Source organism: Aquarana catesbeiana, linkage group LG10 (assembly GCF_042186555.1).
Source record: "Aquarana catesbeiana isolate 2022-GZ linkage group LG10, ASM4218655v1, whole genome shotgun sequence".
In the NCBI taxonomy this organism is placed as follows: domain Eukaryota; kingdom Metazoa; phylum Chordata; class Amphibia; order Anura; family Ranidae; genus Aquarana; species Aquarana catesbeiana.
The window spans coordinates 24,068,699-24,075,332 of NC_133333.1; positions in this window are offsets into that span (position 1 = coordinate 24,068,699).

Genomic DNA, 6,634 nt, shown 5'->3' on the forward strand with positions numbered 1-6,634 from the left:
TAGGATGTTAGTAAATGTCTTATAATAATGAGCTGTAAAGCCATCTGGGCCAGGGCTTTTCCCAGGTTTAAGACTTTTAATTGCAGATGTTAATTCTTCCGAGGATATCGGACTCTCTAGAGACTCCGCATCCTCGTTAGAAAGTATGGGCATATTGCTTTGTGTCAAGTACTCTTGAATTATTTGCTTCCTCTCTCCCTGGAGATTAGTGGGTTTATGCAAGTGGGGAATATTATAAAGTTTGTAGTCATACCGATTATCCAGAGATCCCTCTTCCAATTTATTCACCAGAATATTATTAGCCAAAGAAGCCTCTTTCAGTGCTCTGGCTAAAAATGTTCCCCCTTTATCCCCGTGTTCATAGTAAATGATTTTTTTTTTAAAAAAGGGAGCGTTTGGTCTTTAGGTCGAGCAAGTTCTGAAGGTCTTGTCGGCCTCCAGAAGCTCCATTGCTGTTTTTGTGCCCATTGAAAGTTTGTGATGTGCCTCTAATTGAGCTATCTTGGATGTTAGCTTCTCAATTTATTCTTCAGGGTCCCGTTTGCGAAGCGCCCCAAGTCTTATGAGTTACCCTCGGATAACACACTTATGTGCCTCCCAGATTGTTAGAGGTGAGGGGTCTTCCGTGCAGTTTTCTGTGAAATAATTATGCTGTGTTTCAGTTATTTTTTGGAGTGAATCTGCGTCAGTCAATAGAGAGGGATTTAATCTCCACATGCAAGGTTTAGTGCGTAAATCAGAGCGATTAAATAGGAGCGAGATGAGAGCGTGTATGCCAATGTGAGCTTCTTGAAGGTCTGGGAGGTCTTTCTGTGAGATAAAAACGTAATCGATGCGGGTATATTTGTTATGGGGTGCTGAATAATAAGTGTAGTCTCTACCTGTCGGATTTACTATGAGCCAGGAATCTATCATAGTTATGGAATGGAGTAGTGTTTTGATGTGTTTTAAGGTACGATATGTTAGGCTACATTTCCCTGAGGAGGTGTCTTGTAGCGGATTGAGCGGGATGTTGAAATCTCCCCCTAAAACAATACACCCTGAGGCAAAACTTTTCAGTTCTCCAATAAGGTGCTTACAGAATGAGACATGTGCGGTGTTGGGGAAATACCATACCTCCCAACTTTTTGAGATGGGAATGAGGGTCATCTATCAAAAAAACAAGGATTTGTAAAGAATGCAAAAGAATGCAGGCATAGGACACACCCCTGGCCATGTCCCCTTAAAGGAGAATTGTACAAAAAAACAAGATTGGTTAAACCTACAAGTGCTTTTTTTAACAACTACTATTCCTTTATATTGGCTTTTGGAATTTACAAATGCAGTAATTAAGAAATCAGATGAAAGGTTTAGTGCTGGAAAACACTTTTTGATAGATAAAAAGTGCATTTTATATACAACTATATAGATCAGACCAAAATGAGGGACAAATGAGGAGGAATGAGGGACATTGCTCCAAATCAGGGACAGTCCCTCGAAATCAGGGACAGTTGGGAGTTATGAAATACACTTTAGCTAGAGTTAAAGGAATCGACCCCCATGTACCCTTTATAAATAGAAATCTACCTTCTGGATCCGCTAGTTGCTTAATAACCTCAAAGCCCGCTGATTTGTTAAGAAGAATGGATACTCCTTTAGTTTTGGCCATGGATTTCGTGGAGTGATATACTTTAGGAAATTTTTTATGGAGTAGATTTGGAATTTTTTTAGACTGGAAATTAGTTTCTTGTAAGAAGACGAAAGGAGGTTTCACCTTACTAAGTTCTCTGAGTAGAGTAGAGTGTTCAACCCACGAACATTGTGAGAGATCAGGGTAGGGCTTTGGCCCAATGACAAGTACGCCATGGTTCCAACTTGCGACTAAATTAAGGTGACCCTTTGGGTGAGAAAAAAAAAGGGGGGGGGGGGTAGGGGGAGAGGGAGGGGAGCCCTAGGAATAGGGTAGGAAGTGGCAAGTTAGAAAATCTGCCTGCAGTTATTAGTACTGCAAGCTTTTTAATTTATGTGAGCAGCACCTGTGCTGAACCTGTCCGCACAGTTCTGCCCACTTGTGGGGGTAAATGTGAGGAGCTCAGCTTAGGAGATAGGGGTTTGATACTTAGATGACAATAGCAAACGATAAAGTATTAAACAGTTAAACAGCAACATGTATGAAGAGAGTTGTTCTCGGGGGGACCCACAGCCCAATAATGATCATCATATATTTGAGTAAATAATAATAATATCTATGGCTAAGCTATATATAAATGTGACATATGAACAAATATAGTGTATACCTCCCAACTGTCCCTGATTTGGAGGGACTGTCCCTGATTTGGAGCAATGTCCCTCTGTCCCTCTTTCCTCCTCATTTGTCCCTCGTTTTGGTCTGATCTATATAGATGTATATAAAATTCACTTTTTATCTATCAAAAAGTGTTTTCTAAATTGCTTCATTTGTAAATTCCAAAATCCAATATAAAGGAATAGTAGTGGTAAAAAAAGCACTTGTGGGTTTAACCAATCTTGTTTTTTTGTACAATTCTCCTTTAAGGGGGCATGGCAAGGGTGTGTCCTATGCCTGCATACTTTTGCTGATAGGTGTCCCTCATTTCCATCTCAAAAAGTTAGGAGGTATGGTAGTGGAACGATAAGCATAAGGCATCCGCCATCAGTTGTTAACATGACATCAGATTCTCCTATTGTGTACAGTGGGAGAAAAATGGTATATACTCATTACACAATATATTGCTTGCAACATGCTAAGTAAAGGTAACCTCAAGAAAGGAGATTTAAGGAAATATCCTGCGTGTTAGTAAGCCTCTGACAGTACCTTGGTGAACCGAGGTTATTAGTAAGCGAGGGTTGTCGGAGTGCAAATGTTATCAGATCCTTTTACTATCCTGGAAGAGGGAAAAAGAAAGAAAACAAAAAAGTTTTTTTCCTGCAAGAGAGTAACAGGTTAATAAACAGAATAGAAATGGCTTGACTAAATAGTAATAGTCGTTCAGGAGATATAGAGGCAGGGGAGGGGCTGTACAGCCGGGCCCCATCTATGTCTAGGATAAAGGACTCTGAAACTGAAGAAGAACCCCTTATTTACCAAGTGGGTAGGGAAATGGAGGTAGGGAGAAATGGAGGCAGGGAGGATCTCCTGTCAGACCCTAAAGAGCCAACACAAAGTGCCGCCTTGAATCTCTCAACTGAACCCTGTTCTGCAACAATATAAGGAGCTGTAACAGGGAAGAAGGCCGCATGTGCGATATTTTGTGCAGAGGTTATAGCGGTCCCTGCAAATGTAGACCCAATCCCTCATATAAATGTCTCAGAGGTGAGCCCTCCTGAAGGGTGTCCTGAGTAAAGCATGCAGAGTTTTTGGAACTGTTATTCTGAGTTAATATGCTTCCAGGTATAGTAGGAGAAGCCTATAAGGAACATTCAATCCAGACTTGTTATAATTGCAGGTTGTAGTAACAGGTGAAAGTTCTGTATCTGAACATGATACTGAACCAACAGAAACCAGGAAAACAAGGAGAACATGTAACTCTTAAGGTAGGCCAGACCCACTGGTATGGGCGAAAGTTGGTCTTTCGGGTCTGGTCACAGTATCTGGTTTGCTTGGAAGAATATGGTGAGCGGCCCACACTTGAGCTCAGTTGTTTGCCATATTTACTTTTCTTCAGTAGAGGCTTGGCCGGGGATGAATGTGGTGTGCTGACAGGGCTACGCTCTAGTGGAAGCATTCTGAATTGGGCGTACCACTCAGGCAGGTCTATATGAGGGATGTGTAAGTCAGCACAAAAATCTGGGAGTTCATCTGGCATCCACAGAATGAATTGTTTCCCATTTATTGTGGCTTACAAAGAAAAGGGAAAGCGCCATTTGTAGACAATCCCATTTTCTCTGAGCACATCCAGCAGGGGGCACATAGCCCTTCTATTTTGCAGAGTAAAAGGAGTCAGATCTTGAAATAGAGCGAGTGTACTGTCATTGAAAATAATTTGATCGCTCTTCCGGGCTTGATTAAGGATTTCTTCCTTTAATGGAATGTTCTGAAGACAGCATATAATGTATCTGGGTAGTGCTGTGTCAGGAGGTTTCATTCTCAAGGCCCTATGAGCTGGACAAACTCAATGGGGGTATGCGCAGGTTTTTCCATTATGTTGTTAAAAATGTATCTCAGGGCAGAAGGAAGTTGGTCAGAGTTAATCGATTCAGGGACTCCCCGCACCCTTATGTTGTTTCTCCTGCCTCTGTTATCAAGGTCTTCCAAGTGTCTGTTCATTTCAATCAGATGAGCTAAGTGGGATAATGTGGTGGCCTCCAAACGGTTTATAGCCCTGTCTCTCCTACCGTCAGCTCTTTCCATAGTGGCCATTTCCTCAGTCAGAGACAATAGGTCAGCCTTCAGATCAGTTATGGCTGAGAAGAAGGTGTTTGTATTGTCTGTGGCAATTGCTGTCATGTCACCCAGAGTGAGGGGATGGTTTGGGTTCCCCGACCCACTTACCAGGTCCTCTGCAGCAGACTGAGAGCCGTCACTGAGCTCTTTCTCCCCTCCTCGTGTAGGCGCCATCTTGCGTGGTGTACCACGGCCTGATTGGGTCTTGCTTTGAAAGATGCTGCGGGTATAGGATGTCGCTGACAGCCGCCGCGATCCCCAGTGTTGTTCCTCAGCAATCTGCTCATTATAGAGTGTATGAAGTGCCAGAGAAGGGCTGCAGGGTTGTGGGTCTCCTGGAGCTCTGTGATCAAGCAGCCATCTCCGCCACGCGCCAAGCCACGCCCCCTCCCTCCTTTTTTTTTTCTCCCTTCATTCTTTCCCTCCCTTTTTATCATTCTTTCTCCATTCCATCTTTCCTTCCTTCCTTCCTTCATTATATACCCTACATACATCCCTTATCTTATAGTTTAAAGCAGGGTTAGGTTATAAAAAAATATCCCAAGCTTTGAACCTATTTGAAAAGCTCTGTTCAATCCATCATCGGAAAATGGAAAGAGTATGGCACAACTGCAAACCTACCAAGACATGGCCGTCCACCTAAACTGACAGGCCGGGCAAGGAGAGCATTAATCAGAGAAGCAGCCAAGAGGCCCATGGTAACTCTGGATGAGCTGCAGAGATGCACAGCTCAGGTGGGAGAATCTGTCCACAGGACAACTATTAGTCGTGTTCTCCACAAATCTGACCTTTATGGAAGAGTGACAAGAAGAAAGCCATTGTTAAAAGAAAGCCATAAAAAGTCCTGTTTGCAGTTTGCGAGAAGCCATGTGCGGGACACAGCAAACATGTGGAAGAAGGTGCTCTGGTCAGATCAGAACAAAATTGAACTTTTTGGCCTAAAAGCAAAACTCTATGTGTGGCGGAAAACTAACACTGCACATCACCCTGAACACACCATCCCCACCGTGAAGCATGGTGGTGGCAGCATCATGTTGTGGGGATGCTTTTCTTCAGCAGAGACAGGGAAGCTTGTTAGAGTTGATGGGAAGATTGATGAAGCCAAATACAGGGCAATCCTAATAGAAAACCTTTTATAGTCTGCAAAAGACTTGAAACTGAGGCGGAGGTTCATCTTCCAGCAGGACAATGACCCTAAACATACAGCCAGAGCTACAATAGAATGTTTAGATCAAAGCATATTCATGTGTTAGAATGGCCCAGTCAAAGTCCAGACCTAAATCCAATTGAGAATCTGTGGCAAGACTTGAAAATTGCTGTTCACAGATGCTCTCCATCCAATCTGACAGAGCTTGAGCTATTTAGCAAAGAAGAATGGGCAAAAATGTTACTCTCTAGATGTGCAAAGCTAATAGAGACATCCCCGAAAAGACTTGCAGCTATAATTGCAGCGAAAGGCGGTTCTATAAAGTATTGACTCAGGGGGGCGCCATACAAATGCACGCCATACTTTTCACATATTTATGTGTAAAAAAAATGGAAAACCATTTATCATTTTCCTTCCACTTCACAATTATTTGCCACTTTGTGTTGGTCTATCACATAAAATACCAATAAAACACATTTACGTTTTTAATTGTAACATGAAAAAATTTGGAAAATTTCAAGGGGTATGAATACTTTTTCAAGACACTGTACATCCCTTATCTTTTCTTTCCCTCTGTTCTTTACCCTGATATAAACTGAACAATATGCCTTCCTTCTCTTCATCCCTCCCTTCTTTTTTTCTCCCTTCCTTCTTTCCCATCTTCCTTTCTTCTTCCTTCCTTCCATCCCTCCCCTCTTTCCTTCCTTAATTCCTTGTTTTCCTTCCTTAAATATACACCATTTATCTTTTCTATCTCTTTGTTCTTTATCCCATTGTAAATCGTTCTTTCTTTCTCTCTTCATTCTTTCCTTCCCTTTTTATCATTCTTCCTTCATTCCATTTTTTCTTCCTTCCTTCATTACATACCCTACATGCATCCCTTATCTTTTTTTCCTTTGTTCTTTACTCTGCTATAAACTAAACAATATGCCTTCCTTCTCTTCATCCCTCCCTTCTTTTTGTCTCCCTTCCTTCCTTCCCATCTTCTGTCCTTATCTTTTCTATCTTTGTTCTTTATCCTATTGTAAATCTTTCTTTCTTTCTTTCTTTCTTTCTTTCTTTCTTTCTTTCTTTCTTTCTTTCTTTCTTTCTTTCTTTCTTTCTTT